General features: G+C 44.8%; 1 pseudogene; it reads left to right on the top strand.

The window, feature by feature from the left end:
• The first annotated feature begins 4,428 nt into the window (after window positions 1-4,428).
• Window positions 4,429-17,816, top strand: part of LOC130019921 (apoptotic chromatin condensation inducer in the nucleus-like) — a 48,484-nt pseudogene continuing 35,096 nt past the window's right edge.

Consider the following 17,816-nt stretch of genomic DNA (forward strand, 5'->3'; position numbering starts at 1 on the left):
TAGGAGGAAAAGTCTATGCTTATATTTTAACAGGAGACAGACCCACCAAGAAACTCTGGGTCCCGCTATACCTCATCTGGAGCTTTCAGATTCATCTGTCAGGTTCAGCCCCCAGATGATCAGAGACTCCACATCCATTCAAACTTTATCTGCTTGATTTGGTCCTCAGACAGCCAGAGACCCTTCAACTCTCCAAACCCCAGACAGTCAAACCAATTTCAGCTGGAAGTCACAAGGAAATAAGAGGAGGAGTCAGCATCAGAGAACCTGTGGAAAAAGGCTCCTTTACACAGTTGCCCCGCCATTCCTGATAATTTGTTAGACTCCTGATTGCAGCTTTCCTGAGACTCATTGCTGTGACCACTGCTACTGCTGTCGCAGTAACAGCTCTTCAAACCTCGATCCAGAAGCCTGATTTCATCAAAATGTGGCGAAATGACTCTCACCACCTCTGGACAGTGCAGGCTACTGTCAACCATGATGTTTGGACACTTTATAACAAACACTGCTTTGCGTTCAGGGTGGGATGAAATTTCAATTTCTCGTCTTTTGCAAACAGAAAAGGGGGAGATGTTGTGTAACATTTGTTTGTCCTTGCTCTTCCCACAGGGAGCTTAGGTTTATTGAACTATTCCCACAAACAGTGACCCCGAGATACATCCAATTCCATGAGGCACTAATAATCCTTTATTGCTTTTCTCTTTCCTCTATGTCCTTTGCATGGCTTAGCAATGGCATTTTTGTATAGACACAGGAAGACAGTTGATGTTATGCATTTGTAACATGGGAGTTCATTGGGAGTTGATTGACTCCAAATAATATTTACTCCTGGGCATCTGTCATATTACCTGACTTAAGCCTCAGTTGCCTTTACTTCCTACCACCTCCAAAAGGATGGTCCCAGTGAGGAACAAGGATGGACCCAGGGCAAGCTGTAAGTTATCCTGGCAACAAAAGGGACAAGCTAAACCCTATAAGTATAATAAGAGCACAGTCATGGAACAAACTCTGTCATGATCCAAAAAGAGTAACTGAATAAAGACCCTGCTGGGTTTAGGGAAGACTAACTTGGCCTGAGGACTGTAGTCTGGGATACATAGCGAGATGTCTCCAGGAAGAGCCAACCTTTAAGCTTAACATATCTCTTACTGTGTTCATACAAAATGACTAGAAATATTAATAAGAGGTATTATTTAAATGAATTACTAGCTGAGGAAAGGAGAAAGCAATATATCCTAGATGGAATCCTGCCCTTGAGTGGATCTCCTGGTAATCTAGAGTGCTCAACCCTCAGATAAAATGTTGTCCTTAAGTTAATCTCCTAGAACGTCATCTGAACAAGTGGCTTTACATTTGTTTGTTGTTATGACAAACCTCATCTCTCTATACTCCCACCCTTCATGATTTCTGTATAACTTCTGCTGTAAAGGGAGAGATCAAACTACATTGGGGAGGAGAGAGAAATAAACTGTTTACCAACCACCCTGGGGCCCCGTTTCCACGTTCTCTGTTACTTCATTCATCTGTCGCCATAGACTGGCCTGGGGAGGCAGCTCTCAGCCACCGAATGCACGCATCTTGAGTGCCCATGCTTCTTTGAAACTCACACCAAAGGACAACCATAGATTAATAACTGAAAAGAGAGAGAAACAGTCTTCAGGTAAGGTAAGTGCCCTTTCAGTGAGTGCAGACTTGTCAACCCAGGCCATTATTTTTTCTATTGGGTTATTTCATTCCAAGGTCCTCAAATAGCCTCTCCGTCTATTATTCTTGTTTGTTTTTTTTTGTTTGTTTGGTTTTTTTGTTTTGCTTTTTGGGTCACACCCAGCAATGCACAGGGGTTACTCCTGGTTCATGCACTCAGGAATTACTTCTGGCTGTGCTCAGGGGACCATATGGGATGCTGGGAATCGAACCTGGGTCGGGCCATGTGCAAGGCAAATGCCCTACCCACTGTGCTATCACTCCAACCCCTTGTCTGTTATTCTTGCTCCTTCTCCTAGGCTCAGTTGGAAAACTACCTCTTCTGGGAAATCATCCCGTCCATCTCTCTTTATCTATCACTTCCATATCACATTAGTTCTTGCTTTCAATTCAGAGATTCTGCTTACCACTCAGTTCTTCCATGTCACTATTATACATTATGTTTTTAAAGGCAAGGGCAAATCATCTTTGAATATCAAGAAGCTTTCTTGGTTTCTAGAATTATTCATGTGTTGTGCAGGACACTCAAATGGCTATTCCATTCCATTTAACCACTTTCCTTTTTAAAATTTTAGCCTTTTGGACCAGTGAGATAGTACAGCAGGTAGAATGCTTGCCTTGCACATGGCCAAATTGGGTTTGAACCCTGACACTTCACATGGTCCCCCAAGACCACCAGGAGTGATCCCTGAGCACAGAACCAGAAGTAATCCCTGAGCATTGCTAGATGTGGTCCCAAAACAAACAAGCAAACATGAAACAAAATTTTATTTTCTACTTAGTAACTTGTATTTTATGTATAATACTATTACAAAATTCAAAGAAAAAAAATTGACTTTAAATTTAAGTTCCTGGGTCAGAGAAACAGTAAAGTGGTAAGGGTTAAGGTACTTGCCTTATGTGCATGTGGTAAACCCTTATTTGATTTCTGAGTCCTGCCAGGAGTGATTCCCTGAACACAGAACCAGGAGTAAGCCTTCAGGAAACACCACACCACTGCTGAGTGTGACCCAAAAAACAAAACAAATCTAAATCAAAGGCTCTCAAAATTGTTTGGCATCCATTCCCTTTTCAGGAGAGAGAAAAAGAGAGAGAGAGAGAGAGAGAGAGAGAGAGAGAGAGAGAGAGAGAGAGAGAGAGAAATTTCTCAAGACTCCCTCTGGTGGGGGCTGGAGTGATAGTACAGTGGGTAGGACGTTTGCCTTGCTTGCATGCGGCCAACCCGGGTTCGATTCCTGGCATCCCATATGGTCCCCCAAGCACTGCCAGGAGTGATTTCTGAATGCACAGTCAGGAGTAACCCCTGAGCATTGCTGGGTGTGAACCAAAAAAAAAAAGACTCCCTCTGGAAATCTACTTTCTTCAAGTTAACAGCATAAAGCACCTCTCCAAACAAACCCCCCTTCCAAGTCTGGACTCCCCATCAGGACTGGCACAGCGTTTTCCGCCCCCCCCCCCAGGGGGCAGTATCTCCCACTTTTGGGAAACATGGATAAACAACACTATAATAGACTTAAAGGATTTTCCTCCTTCCTTAAGTTATAGGAAATGTCAATTTCAGTTTTTCATAAAAGGTATGGCACTTGAAAAAAAGGGAGTTTTCCTATTGTTGACAATGACATAGTCCTTCTCAATTACCTAAGAGGATCAAGAGCAGAGAGGGAAGAAATGACACAATATTTTCCAATGAAAAAGTTTTCCTAGTGGCTTTTTATTTGTTTTTGTTTTGGGGCCACACATGGTAGTGCTCAGAGGTTATTCCTGGCTCCACACTCAGGAATTACTCCTGGCAGTACTCAGGGGACCATATGATATGCCAAGGATTGTTCAATCCTGGGTCAGCTGTATATAAGACAAGCACCCTGCTTGCTGTACTATCATTCCAGCCCCCTATATGGTATTTTTGTAAATTAAAATAACTACTATATCCAGGCTCAGCAAGTTACTGCTGGAAGCTAAGAACTGTAAGGCAGTTATGTCATTAATCTGGCAACTTACTCTCATGACTCAGACTCTTGGAAGACAAATTCAAGGTGGAAAAAAAATTCTAAAAAGTATTTTGTTTGTTTGGGGCCACACCTGGCAGTGTTCAGGACTTGCTCCTGGTCCAGCACTCAGGGGCACTCCTGGTGAGCCTCAGGGGACCATATGTGGGCTAGGGTTTGAACTCTGGGCTGGCTATGTACAAGGCAAGCACTCTACCCTACCTACTCTGCATTTGCTCAGCTAAAAACCCTCATGATTTTAACTTACAATGTACCACCAATTTTCCAATCATTTTCCGATCTGTCTATCTATCTTCAGGTATTTTTCAATATTAGTAGCTACAAAACTGGGCTGAAGCCACTTCAGGAACAATTTAAAAAGTGGTGCCTGTGTTCTTATTTTCTCTCATAGAATTAATTTTTTAAAATCTCTAAATTTGGCACACATGGGATCCTGGAAAGAGCTAAACAGCACTTCCAGGGGCACTGTAGCACTGTCCTCCCGTTGTTCATCGATTTGCTCGAGTGGGCACCAGTAACAACTTCATTGTGAGACTTGTTGTTACTGTTTTTGGCATATCAAATACACCATGGGGAGCTTGCCAGGCTCTGCCGTGCAAGATACTCTCGGTAGCTTTCTGGGCTCTCCAAGAGGGACGGAGGAATTGAACCCAGCTCGGTCGCATGCAAGGCAAACGTCCTACCTGCTGTGTGTGTGTGTGGGGGGGGGGAAATCATATTATCAGAATGCAAAGAAGGTGAGGAGAAGGAAGAAGTGACCATGGACACAAGTGGAAACAGATCTGAAAGTGAGGTTCCAGAGCAACCCCCCTTGAAACTCCCCCCCACCGCCTGACTATTGCAGACCAAGTCAGCAATGATGACCACCCAGAGGGCAGTACTGAAGATGAGGAAAAGAGAGTGCTCCACCCAAACCATTCAAGAGGGAGAGTTCTGTTGTCTCAGCTACCAAGGAGGTGACAGCTGGACACAGTGACACAGGAGTGTGGCCAACCTGGTGGGAAGCGGCATCGGGAAGCCAGCACAGCGACTACACAAGAGAAACCATTCATCAGCATCACCCCGAGTCACTCAGGAGCCTCTTCCCGACATAAACCTCCTGGCAGGGGCATGTTGAAGACTCCAGAATCTCTGAGGATGAGACAAAGCAGAATGGCCTTGATGGGATTCACATAAAGGGCTGAAAATATGGCGAACTGTCACTCAGGTACTACCTGCTGAGGGCCAGGAGGAGTAGAGGAAAGAGGAAGAAGAGAAGGAGCCAGAAGCAGAGTCCCCTGTAACCCCAGGTTTCATCAGAGGGGGGCCTTGCCCTGTCCTGTGGAGTTCAAAGTAAAGAAAGTGACGTTGGGAGAGACCTTCACCAGAAGATCCATTAGCCGAAAGTCTGCAGTCTCCATTACCATGGACGACCCAGTGAAAACTGCTTGGGTGCCCTCCCCAGCTGGGGAAAAATCAGTCACACTGTCCACACCAACAATTTGAGATCAGTCACACATGCACATCTCCAATTTGAGATCAGTCACATGTCTACATCTCCAGTTTGGTTTGCCCCTTCCTTAAGGAACAACACCTGAGGAACTGTTGGGACAAACAGGAACTTGGGTAGAAGTGGCCTTCTAGATCGATAAGAGCAAATCTCCCTCCTTTTTTATTATTATTTTTTAATTTGGGGGTCACACCAGGCGATGCACAGGGGTTACTTCTGGCTCATGCACTCAGGAATTACTCCTGGTGGTGCTCGGGGGACCATATGGAGTGCTGGGAATCAAACCCATGCGCAAGGGTCCTACCCGCTGTGCTATTGCTCCAGCCCCCAAATCTCCCTGCTTTGGAAGATCAACAATCGTAGGGAAAGCTGTTGCCACCCACACAGCTGTACCTGGCCCCAGTACAATCTGAAATTCCTCTGCGTGGACTATGCGGAACAAGATGAGCAGTATTATCACCAGGGCCTCTCGATGGACCATCTGCAGCTAAGACAGAGAAGCAAAGTGTGCCACGGCCCCTGCACAACACCCCGTACCCCCAGGCCCTGTCCAGCCACCACAGCACCCCCAGGCAGAAGAGCGGGCACAGGGGCAGGCAGTGAGGGTACAGTGAGCAAGGCGGAACCAGGAAAGGGAGCAAACTGGATCAACGCGTGAATGGTATTGGGACCAAGTTGGAGAAGGACCCCCCCTTCTCCATCACGGTCCTGGGACCGAGGAACGTGCAAAGTCTCAGGAAAAGAAGAGAGGGGGCTGGAGTGATAGCACAGCGGGGAGGGCATTTGCCTCGCACATGCCTGACCCGGGTTCGATTCCCAGCATCCCATATGGTCCCCTGAGCACCGCCAGGAGTAATTCCTGAGTCCATGAGCTAGGAGTAACCCCTGTGCATTGCTGGGTGTGACCCGAAAAGAAAAAAAAAAGAGAGAAGAGGGAGAAGAAAGAGACAGCCCAGGACATCTTTTCCCATAAACCCGAGGCCACGCCCTGCAGCTGCTGGCAGATATTTTGGGAGGAAACTGAGCGGAGAAGCAGAGGAAGGAGCAAAAAGAAGAGGAGCAAGGGGAGTGGGAGAAGGGAGAAGGAAGCGAGGCGAGAGGGGAGCCCACAGTTGGAGCATAGCTGGGAGAGGGGCAGGAAACGTGACCGGGAGACTCTGGACAGGGAGAGGGACTGGGAATGAGGCCGGGACCCAGAAACACCAAGTGCCAGGGCAGGAGCTGCGGTCGGAGCACACCTGTGAGGGACCGGGTGGGCGCCGCTAGCTGGGGGACACCGGGTACAGCTGCAGGTGGCAGCCCCCCTGCCCCTGGGGCTTAGGGCCACAGAGATGGATAGGCACACTCCACCCCTCTGGAACCAAGAGTCTCTACACCATGTGCTCAGTGCTGACGCAAGACTGCTGCCCGTCCCCCACACGTACCAAATTGACCAGTGGCCGTTTTCTTCCTCCTCCTGCTTCCCATAGCCCGTCTGGAGACTTGGTCCATTCCTCTCTTAATTCCCATTGTTGAGTCTGAGAGGGAAGGGTGGGCAGGTCAGGGAGGAAGATGGTTGGCCAAGAGGTGGGGAACAGCCAGGAGCCCCAAATAGCTTTCATATTTCCTCCGTCCTGCTCATCACCTCCCTTGGTTACTCACAGCCTCTTTCTTGGGAACAGCCAGGGCCAGGACTGGGTCACCTCTGAGCTGAATCGGCATGGCCTCCTGTGTCCTGGGGCTGGCAGTTCCCATTCCTGCCCTGCAGGCCTGGCCTCTTGTTCACCTGTTCCACTTTATAGCCACCTTTTCCTTTTGTTCAATTTTTTATTTTGATTTTTTAATTACTAAATGATGTGGTCTATGGAAAATATTAAAAAATATGACCTAGTTTTTTTTAAAAAAAAATCACTAAATTTTATACTTTGGGGGGGCATTGGAGTTTTTGGGTCACACGCAGCACTGCTCAGGGACTGCTCCTAACTCTGTGCTCAGGGTCCACTCCTGGCAGTGCTCTGGGACCATATGCGGTGCTGGTGATCAAGCTTGGATCAGTCACATTCCAGACAAGTGCCTTGACCTTTGTACTATCTCTCTGGGCCCTGAATTTTATGCTTTAAACACAGCCAAACCTTATTTTGTTTTTCTCCTTTGGGGTTAATCTTAACACTGCAATTCTGTACATCTTACCACACTAGCAACAATAATTTCTGGCCTGGGCGGTTATCCTATTTTCAGAACTGTGCTGGGCATAAAGGGGTTCCAGGGAAGTGAAAGGAAGATAAACTTCCTCGAGGGAACTCACTATCGTACATTTAAGAGCAGACCTGGAGGCGTGGCATGGGTTAGAGGGATAGTGCAGTGGGTAGTGCACTTGCCTTGCAAACGACGAACCCAGGTTTGATTTTTGGCATCCCATATAGTCCCCCAAGCTCTGCCAGGAGTGATTCCTGAGTGCAGAGCAAGGAGTAACCCCTGAGTATCACCGAGTGTGACCCCAAAATCAAAATCAAACCGATCCAAAACCAAAAATAAGAATAGACCCAGGGGGCTGGAGCGATAGTATAGAGAGTAGGGCGTTTGCCTTGCACGCAGCCAACCCGGGTTCGATTCCCAGCATCCCATATGGTCCCCTGACCACCGCCAGGAGTAATTCCTGAGTGCAAAACCAGGAGTAACCCCTGTGCATTGCTGGGTGTGACCCAACCCCTCCAAAAAAATAAAATAAAAAAGGAATAGACCCAGGGAATCAACCCCCTGGTCGGAATGATGACTGGGTGTTGATGAATTATCAAAGTGGGGAACTCAGCCACAAGGACCCCCTTCTCCCTTTTCTGGCCTCTCTGTGGCTGAGGCATAGTGACCCCCCTTCTACAATATCGAGTATTTTATCTCTGGGACAGGGAGTGCTGAAGTACTGCGGGGTAGGAGTGATCAAACATCCCCAAAGTCTTCCTATTTGAGGTAATTTTTAACCACTTTCTAAATACATTTATCTTTCTGCGACTATAGGAGACAGAAATAAACTCAGCTTGTAGTTAGTGATAACACAGAATCATGCTCAGGTGACGGAAAATATCACCCTCGGGTGACTTCCAGGCCCTTGACAGATTTGTTTTTACCTTTCTATGAAGAAAAAATATAGTTCTCCACTTTGTTTCATACAGAACATCTGATTATACCTTTTAAGACTGGGGACAAAGGTTACTCAGCTTTATGAAATTTAAAGACACCATCTCTGTATCATATTCGGCTAGATTGTGTGCTTACGTGTGTATGCCTACGTGTGAGAATATTCTGGAAGATGTGGGGGAGGAAAAGATGAACAAGGCATGAGGTCAGCTCTGCCCTTGGTGTGGAGTCCTGAACCCTGACCTTCATTCAACTCAGGGATGGCCTCTGAGGGTCAAACGAGCACAGCACTTAGGAAAAAGTTCATCAGTATTGAGTATGATCACTCTTAGAATGTTCCAGACTCTTTTCCCAACTGCCTTTCATTTTAGTTGCTTTTGTTTTATTTGGGTTTGGTTGGCAATGCTCAGGGCTTACTCCTGGCTCTGTGCTCAGGGATCATTCCTGTCTGGGCTTAGGGGAGGGGAGCGTCTGTGGTGCGAGGGATAGAAGTGGGTTGGTTAAATGCAATGCAAGTTCTTTAACTCTTTTACTCTCTCTCTCTAGCCTTCATTTTAATTGTTTTAAAGGACTATTCACCATGACTAGAATCTATTATCTTTTATGACCTTTCCCAATTTCTTCCCCCAAATCTTAAGTAACATTTTCTTCTAGCAAAATTGTAGTTTTTAAAGATTACTATAAACAGTGGTGCATTGGTTTGAAAAGTACCATTGGTTTTTTAAAAAAAAATTCTGAGTAAGGGCTGGAGAGATAGTACAACGGTTAGGGAGCTTGCCTTGCATGTAGCCGACCTGAGTTCATTTCCCAGCACCCCAAATATTTCCCTGATCCCTATCAGGAGTGATTCCCTTTGAGTACAAAGCAGACATAAGCTCTTATTAAGCACCTAACCACCAAGTTTTTGAAGTCAATTGTGGCCCCCCAAAACAAAACAAAAAGAAAATCTGATTAATATTTAACCCTTTAATTCAAGTGTTTTTGTTTTGTTTTGTTGGGTATCGGGACAATACCTGGTCATACTCAGGGCTATTACTAGCTCTGGGCTTAGAAGTGATCTCTGGTGGTACCCCCCTCCCCCAAAAGAAAGTCTTTCAAATCTTTCTCATGGTTAATTATATTCATTCATCCAACCTTCTTATTTAATTTTTTGGTGGTGGGCCACACCTGCTGATGCTCAGGGGGTACTCCTGGCTCTATGCTCAGGAATTTCTCTTGGCAGTGTTTGAGGGACCATACAGGATGCCAGGAATTGAACCCAAGTCAGTCACATGCAAGACAAACACAAGCTCGCTGTACTATCACTCTAGTCCCTCAACCAACCTTCTTAACAGGGTGGGGGTTTTGAGGGAGTTAGTATGCAACTACAAAATGAGACTTAAACAGCATCATGGGAATTGTTTCAAAAGAGCTGCTCCGAAGGCCTACTAGTAGTGTTAGTGGCTAGGGACCGTGGATGGAAATTTGGTTAAAGGAGTCACTGGGACATGAGGTCCCCACGGAGACACCATCCTCTCTTCATCTATCCAGTGTGACTTTCCCCAAAGGTGCAGAATAGAACAGAGAAGGAGGGATGGAGATAGAGATAGAGGGATAGAGAAAGAGTTAGAGATAGAGGTAGAGATAGAGATAGAGAAGGAGTAGAGATAGAAGGGAAAGGGAAGGCAAAGGCAGGTTCACAGAGCTTGTTCCTGGACGATGGATACTCCGATTGACAGTGTCTGGGATGTGTGGGGAGGACTAGGGTGATGAGAGGACAATTTACTCCATGTGAAAACATAAGGAAAAGTCAGCCTTGGGTTTCCCAGAGTCTCAGAAGCACTCGGGGCTAATTTAAAGGTTGTGGTCGGCTTCAAATTAAGACATGTGGTCTCTGCCACCAGGAACATGAGACAAAGATGAGATTCAAGGTGGGGGAAGAGAGTGAGACAGCATCTAGAGAGTGAAGGAAAGTCCAGAAAGGAACTGAAAGGACTAATGAGGAAATAGACAGCTGGACATTTCAAGCTGTTGTGTGGGACCATCGAGGACCTGTCAAATTCATGTGCTGTGTCTTTCTGGGCTTGATGCTTAAAACTTACAAAATAATGGTCTATGGGGTATGGTGCTGCCAGCAGGTCAATCTGTACCTGTGAGGTGAATGCATCACCAGCCTGATGATGCCTTCAAACTTCTAGATACCTTAAAATTGCTGCTGTGCCTTTGGCCAGACCCCAACGACTTGGGACCAAGTTTACCAAGAAAGTAATCGGCCAAAATTTAGCTATGTGGGAGACAAACCACCTCTGGCTCAGCTATATAATTGGAGGCAAGGTCTCTCTGGATCCTGATCAAACTGCTTAATGGCCATGATCCCCGAGACTCAGAAACAAATCTTGAAACCCAGTGGCTTTTGGCAGAAATGTGTTCGGTTCCGGCAGTAGGTTACCAGCGCTGGGCCACCCCAGGGGGGAAGGGTGCTGCCCCCGAGCTGCCATCCTCCAGAGGCCATTGGACAGTCAGATTTGGGCCCACAATGATGAGACATGTGGGGCCTCACAGGATGGGGGTGGAGCAGGCCCTTTCCTCCTCCTCCCCCCCACAACAAGACCTTGGGTCGCCGCTCACAAATGGCCTCTCTGGCTCCTGATCAAGCTACTTAATGGCCATCATCCCAGAGACTCAGTAACAAATCTCAGAACCCAACAGGTTTGGGCAGAAATCCCTCCAGATTTAATTGTTAAAATTTTGGAATTCCAAAATCGCGTGGCCACTATTGCGGCCGTGCTACATTGTAAAATCCCAAATAGTAATGGTGGGTCTGGTGTCGAAATATTGAATACAATCAAGTAGAGAAAGAGTAATGTGGAAAATTATCTGCCCCACAGGTAGGGGAAGGGTGTGGAATGGGCAATATACTGGGGGTTTTGGTGGTGGAAAATGGGCACTGGTGAAGGGACGGGTGTTTCATCATTGTATGACCGAGACTTAAACTCAAAAGTTTTGTAACTGCTCTCACAGTGATTCAATAAATAAATTTATAAAGAAGGAAAAAAAAAGTAAGGTGGAATTCATGCCCAATTCAATCAGCCTAATCAATGACTGAAAAAATAGCAAAACTCCCACATTAAAAAAAAATAATAATGGTCTAGGTAGGTGCTAGGTACACAAGGGCAAACAAAACCAGTTGTGGGTAGAAGATATAGCGCAGAGGTTAAGGTGCTTTCCTTGCTCCAGCGAACCCCACTTCAATCCCCAGTATAGTCAGGAGAGATCTCTGAGCACAAAGTCAGGTGTAAGCCCTGAGCATGCTCAGGGGCCCCTGTGCGGTGCTGGGGATCAAACCAAGACTGGCTGCATGCAAGGTAAGCACCTTACTCGCTGTGCTATCTCTACAATTTCATGCCCTACAAGTTCTTAAATCTATAGTAAAAAAAATGACAAAATCCAAATCCTTTGTCTTTTGATTGATATAATAAAGGTTAAGCATATTAAAAACACTGAGACTTGTACATTTTACATTTTAATTCAGGAGACCTCAAGAATAGGTGTCTGAGCCGCACACGCTAGGGGAAAAGGCAGCTCAGATAGAGAAGGGAGCACCAAATAAAGGGTGTTGGGAGGTTTCTCTCAGGATGGGAAATGCGTGATGAGAGTAGGCTATAGTCCGAACAAGATTGCCACTCAATGTCTCTTTTGCAAACCACAGCACTCAAAAGGAGAGAGATAACAAAAGGGAATGCCCTGCCACAGAGGTAGGGTGGGATAGGGGAAAGGGGGGTGGGAGGGATACTGGGACTGGTGGTGGTGGAGAATGGGCACTGGTGGAGGGATGGGTATTTGATCATTGTATAACTGAAACCCAAGCACAAAAATTTGTAAGTCTACAACTGTACCTCATGGTGTTTCACTAATAAAAATTTAAGGGAAAAAAATAAAAATTAAAAAAAAAGAATAAAAATATCACATGACCAGAAAGAAAAAAAAGAATAGGTGTCTGGTCTGAATGTGGAATTTTACTTAGTTATCTATTTGCCTGATGATGTCTATTTGCCTCAAGAGAGATCCCTAGAAAAGTCCCAGATAGGTAACTTTTTACTTTAAAAACTCACCTTAAAAAATATTTTGTATTTCTGAATCACACCCAGTGGTGGTCAGGGACTATTTCTGTACTTGTGCTCAGGGGTGAGTCCTGTGGTCTTTGAGGGACCATATATGGGGCTGGGTATTGAACCTGGGTCAGCCAAGTGCAAGGCAAGCTTTAACCCCTGTACTAGATCTCCGACCTCAAAGTACAAAATTAAAACAGTATTACACTACAAAAAAAAAAACCTCACCTTATTTCATGAGATTTAAAGTATGTAATAGATTAGAAAGAATTACACATTCAAACATGTGTAATGTAAAAGAACTAGAAGTACAACTTATCAGCAGCCACAGAGATAATGTATCAAGAGAGAGCACTGTACTGTGGATTTTGATTTAAAAAGTAAATGATGATTAAAGAATATCTGCAGGGGGTCAGAATGATAGTACAGTGGGTAAGGCACTGCAAGCAGCAACTTGGGTTTGATCTTTGCCATCCTATATGGCTCCTTGAAGTCTAACCAGGAATGATTCTTGAACACAGAGCCAGAACTAAGTCCTGAGCATCATCTGGTGTGGTCCCCCAAAAACAAATAAATAAGTAAACAAAAAACATCTGAAAAAAGCATTAAATATTTAAAGATCAGTCGCGCAAACACTCAATTTTCTATTAAATCAGATTGCTGGAGGTGGAAAGGGTTTCCTTTCCTATTTTGAACTAAAATTCATCCACTGGTAACCTGACACTGCTAAATACTTCACCTGAGTCAGTCATTTGTATTAGCACAGAATTTGCCAGTCATTCCTGAATGACATAGAAAACTATATAAATATATACCTCTCGCATAGCCTGGCAAGCTACCAGAGTATCCAGCCCACATGGGCAGAGCCTGGCAAGCTCCCCATGGCATATTCGATATGCCAAATACAGTAACGACAACAGGTCTCATTCCTCTGACCCTAAAAGAGCCTCCAATCGTTGGGAAAAGACAAGTAAGAAGAGGCTGCTAAAATCTCAGGGCTGGGAGGAATAGAGGCGTTACTGGTGCCCACTCAAGTAATTTAACAATCAACGGGATGACAGTGACAGTGACGTATTCAAATAATCATCTTTATTTCTAGTGATACCAAATTTATTATCTTACATCTAATCTGAGAAGTACCTGGTCTCTTCTGAATTAATTTTGTTCGCATGCTCCAAGACGGACCTTGGCTTAACAGCGACCGATAATTGTTGACTGAATAGAGCTCCCAGCAAAACTTTCAGGGGGTCACAGACCTATTTCCCTCCCCCATTCAAGAGTAAATGTGGTACAGGGTCTCCTGGGCCTCATCCTTGAATTGCACTTCTGCGAGTTGTCATTATTATTATTATTATTATTATTATTATTATTGAGTTTGGGTTTTACCAGTGACATATCTTCTTTTTATTTTATTCTCCCTAAATTTTGGTTCTTTCTTTCACCTCTTCTTTCCCCTCCTCTTCCATGGGTTGATCCTTTTGGCTTTTCATGTGTATTTTTGGTGTGAGTCTTTCCTACCAGTCCTTTCAAGATGATTTTGATGCTCGTTCCTTCTTACTCTACTGTCTGACTATACTGAGGGGAGGCTGCGTCTTCTGAATAAACCCAGAACACTGATGACGAAATGATTAATAAAGTACAGGCAGCACAGAGCTGGCCCCATGTCACATTGGAACTGCGGGTGTCCTTCCCAATTGGTCAGCTGCAGGGAGTTCCATGCGGGTGTCAATGTCTGTGTGTTCCACACCCATCGCTGCAGTAATAGAGATTAAAGCCCACCATTTCCCCCCCTCTCCTCTTGTGGTCTGTTGACTCTTCCTTGTCACGAATTAATAATAATGCACTTGGCATTAGCAGATACTCACACTCATTATGTCCGTGGTTATCCATGGATCCTGGGCTTCACTTGGATGTTTAATCATCCGCAAAAGCACTTCATTATGCGTTTGGCTCCACTGCCATTGACATTATTTCTTAAATATATTTTGATTTAGCTCAACGGGGATTCATTCGCTTCTGAAAAAGAAAGTGACAATTATGGTGTTTTGATAGGGTGCGTCGGACAGTCATTCGTCTTTGTGCATTCAGGCACTAGATTTGTTTCAGGCGGGCTTTAAGAACGCACCATGAAGCTAAATTTGAGTTTATTTGTTTGGCCTCTCAATAAATCATCCCCGTGATACTGTCCTCTTGGATGGAGAGCTAACACTGTGGGTTTGCTTACTATTTTTCCTAATCCCCAATCAATTCATCCCAAATGATAGTCTTCACCTTCTTCAGTTGAAGAAACTGAGGCTTAGCAGATTTGATAACCATTCGGCTCAGTTACTAAAAAGGAGTTCCAGTGCACAATTTCCAAAGAGGGCCCTATCTTATAGATGGGTGAAGAATGGTGGAAATGAAGAGAAATGCAAATGGATCCAAGAGGGAAAACATTTTCCCTGACACAGACATCCTCAGGAGGCAGCCAAGTCCTGGGTTCCCATCAGCAATTTCTAACACTGCTGCTAGAGGGAGGTAAGAGGCTGAGAGAACAGCAGGCCTGGGAAGGTCACCATAAACCGCAGGGAGAAAATAAGACACACAGGGACTGGAATAGGGTCGAGGCCACTTGCTACCTTCATCAGTTCACCAAGCATGCTTATTCATTTATGAATGGGTGCATTTAATTATTGGAAGGTCACCCCTTGCAGTGCTCAGAAGCTATTCCTGGCTCTGATCACTCCCAGTAGTGCTTGGAGGATTGTATGTGGTGCGGGGATTGAACCCAGGTCTGCGTGTGCAAGGTGAGCGCTTAACCCTGGTACTATCTCTCCAGCTCACAACATGTTTGTTTAAAATGCAGGTTCTGGGGGGTGGGGAGAGAGGATGTTGGAGAAATAATATAGGAGTTAAGATTCTTGTCTTGCGTGCAGCCGACCCTGATTGATTAATTCCCAGCACTATGTATGGAGTGCCCCAATCATCGGCAGTGATCCTTAGAGCACAGAGACAGGAGGAAGCCCTGAGCACAGCTGTAGTGGACCTCAAACCATAAATATATAACTAAAATGTAGGCTCCTGCATAAGAGTCAAACTCACAATTTACCTTAAAGAACAATATACCTTAAAGAACAGCTATTATTAAAAACTCAAGAACAGGGGCTGGAGTGATAGCACAGCAGGTAGGGTAAGTTTGCCTTGCATGCAGCCCGACCCTGGTTCGATCCCCAGCATCCCATATGGTCCCCTGAGCACGGCCAGGAGTAGTTCCTGAGTGCATGAACCAGGAGTAACCCCTAAGCATTGCCGGGTGTGACCCAAAAAGCAAAAAAATAAATAAATAAATAAAAAATAAAACAAAAAACAAACAAGCAAACAAAAACCCACACAAGAACAACAAATGTTGGTGAGGATGTGGAGAAGTGGGGACCCTGAACTGTTGGCAGGAGTGTAAATTGGGGCAGCCACTAAGGAAAATATTATGGAGGTTCCTCCCAAAATTAAGACTGGGCACCTGATCCAGCTATGCCACTTTTGGGTATTTACCCAAAGAGATGTGAAGAGATTATCAAGCATTATTTACAATAGTCCTAATATGGAAATCCAAGCACCCATTGGCAGATAGCTGGATAAAGATATGTTAAAAAAAAAAAACAAAAACAAAAACAAACAATGTAATCTTACTCTATTGTACAAAAAAAAAAAAAGAAAAAAAATGAAATCCTGCCATTGGCAGCCATGTGGGTGTAACTTGACGATAGATGTTCTGTGAAATAAGTCAGCTGGAAAAGACAACCACAATATGTGAAAAATAAAGAAACAAAATGATAGGCTGGAGAGACAGTTTGGGGTGAAGATCTTCCACAGAGCTGACCCCAGTTCACTGTTAGGCTCTGCATACAACCCCCCAAGCAACAGGAGGATCCCTGAGTGCAGAGGCAGGAGTAAGCTTTGAGCAACACCAGATGTAACCCAAATCCCATCCCACCCCCACGTACAAAAGTAACAAAACAAACACCAAAGTTCCTAGACTATTCAAATAAAATAGTGGTTAACAAAAGGAAAGGGTAAAAATGGTCTATTGGGTAAGAGGAATCAGCTGTGGGCCAGAGCAAGTCACCTGATTTCGATGAGACTGACCCAAGTACAGTCCCCAGTACCACATATGGTTCCCTGAATGCAACCAGGAGGGATTCCTCGGTGTGCAGAGCCAGGAGTGAGTCTTGAGCACCACCAGGTATAGCCCCTACACCAAAAATAATAACAAAAAAGAGATCAATTCTATGGTGAAGGATGGAAAGTTGACTTTTGATAGTAAACTTGACATAGTATAATAGAATACTAATCTATGATGCTTACCATTGATACCTATACAATACTGCAAATAAGTGATACTTCAGTAAAACAAACAAAAAAATCTAGGGGCTGGAGTGATAGCACAGTGGGTAGGGTGTTTGCCTTGCACACGATCAACCCGGATTTGATACCCAGCATCCCATATGGTCCCCTGAGCACTGCCAGGAGTAATTACTGAATGCAAATCCAGGAGTAACCCCTGTGCATCGCCCGATATGACCCACCCCCCCAAAAAAATCTCGTACCTACTTTGGACCTACTTCTGTTCACTTAGGGCTAGGGGGTGGTGGCAGGCCAGGTGTCCTGTGGACATGCAGTGGGGAGCTGCTAATTTAAGAGATGGGAACATGGGGGTGGAAATGAGTGTGTGACAGGAAATCATGATGGAAAAACTGAATGTTTCCATCTTGGTCCTCACACTTTACTGAAAGTGTGAGCTTTGATAGAACATAAACTGATAAGAATGAGCAAAGGAAAACAGAAGAAATCATTTATTTAGGGATCAATGGGGTTATTTTGGGGAGAAAGTGAGGAAATTTAGAAAAATATATAAAAGAAAAAATTTTAAATCACAGAAAAATCCAACTCTAGAGAAAAATATTAAGCAATGAGAAAAAAAAACAAACAAAAAGCTCTGAAAGGAAATTACCATTATTATCCTGGCTACTTCCTTTCAATTTTTTAAATTTGGACCTGGGTTTGATTCCTCCACCCCTCTCGGAGAGCCCGGCAAGCTACCGAAAGTATCCCGCCCACATGGCAAAGCCTGGCAAGCTACCCGTGACGTATTTGATATGCCAAAAAACAGTAACAACAAGTCTCACAATGGAGATGTTACTGGTGCCCGCTCGATCGAATCTGTGAACAACAGGAGGACAGTGCTACAGTGCTACCGTGCTATTTTGTTTTCAGCATTTACCAGCCAATATAGTTATATGATTGATGTTTGGGCTGGGGAAACTTTTCATTTTAGTTTTGTTTTGGTTTGGGAACCACATGTGGCAGTGCTCAGGGCTTACTCTTGATTCTATGCTCAGGGATCATTCCTGGTGGTGCATGGGGGACCATATGCAGTGCTGG

Source organism: Sorex fumeus, unplaced genomic scaffold (genome assembly GCF_029834395.1).
Source record: "Sorex fumeus unplaced genomic scaffold, SorFum_2.1 ptg000010l, whole genome shotgun sequence".
Classification (NCBI taxonomy): Eukaryota; Metazoa; Chordata; class Mammalia; order Eulipotyphla; family Soricidae; genus Sorex; species Sorex fumeus.